Genomic DNA, 223 nt, shown 5'->3' with positions numbered 1-223 from the left:
TTTGGTTTTACACCCACATGTGAACAGCAGAGGAAGCCTTGGTGGGCGCCGGCAACAAGGGGTGCATCCTTTGAAGAGTATTGAAGTTTTGTGTGTGTTTTGTTTTTGAGAGAGAGACAGGGTGCAAGCTAGTGAGGGGCAGAGAGGGAGGGAGGGAAGGAGGGAGAGAGAGGGAGAGAGAGAGAGAGAGAGAGAGAGAGAGAGAGAGAGAGAGAGGGAAGGA

Source organism: Crocuta crocuta, unplaced genomic scaffold (assembly GCF_008692635.1).
Source record: "Crocuta crocuta isolate KB4526 unplaced genomic scaffold, BGI_CrCroc_1.0 scaffold35, whole genome shotgun sequence".
NCBI classification, from domain to species: domain Eukaryota; kingdom Metazoa; phylum Chordata; class Mammalia; order Carnivora; family Hyaenidae; genus Crocuta; species Crocuta crocuta.
The sequence above is the reverse complement of the archived record's forward strand: the minus strand, read 5'-3'. Positions refer to the sequence as shown.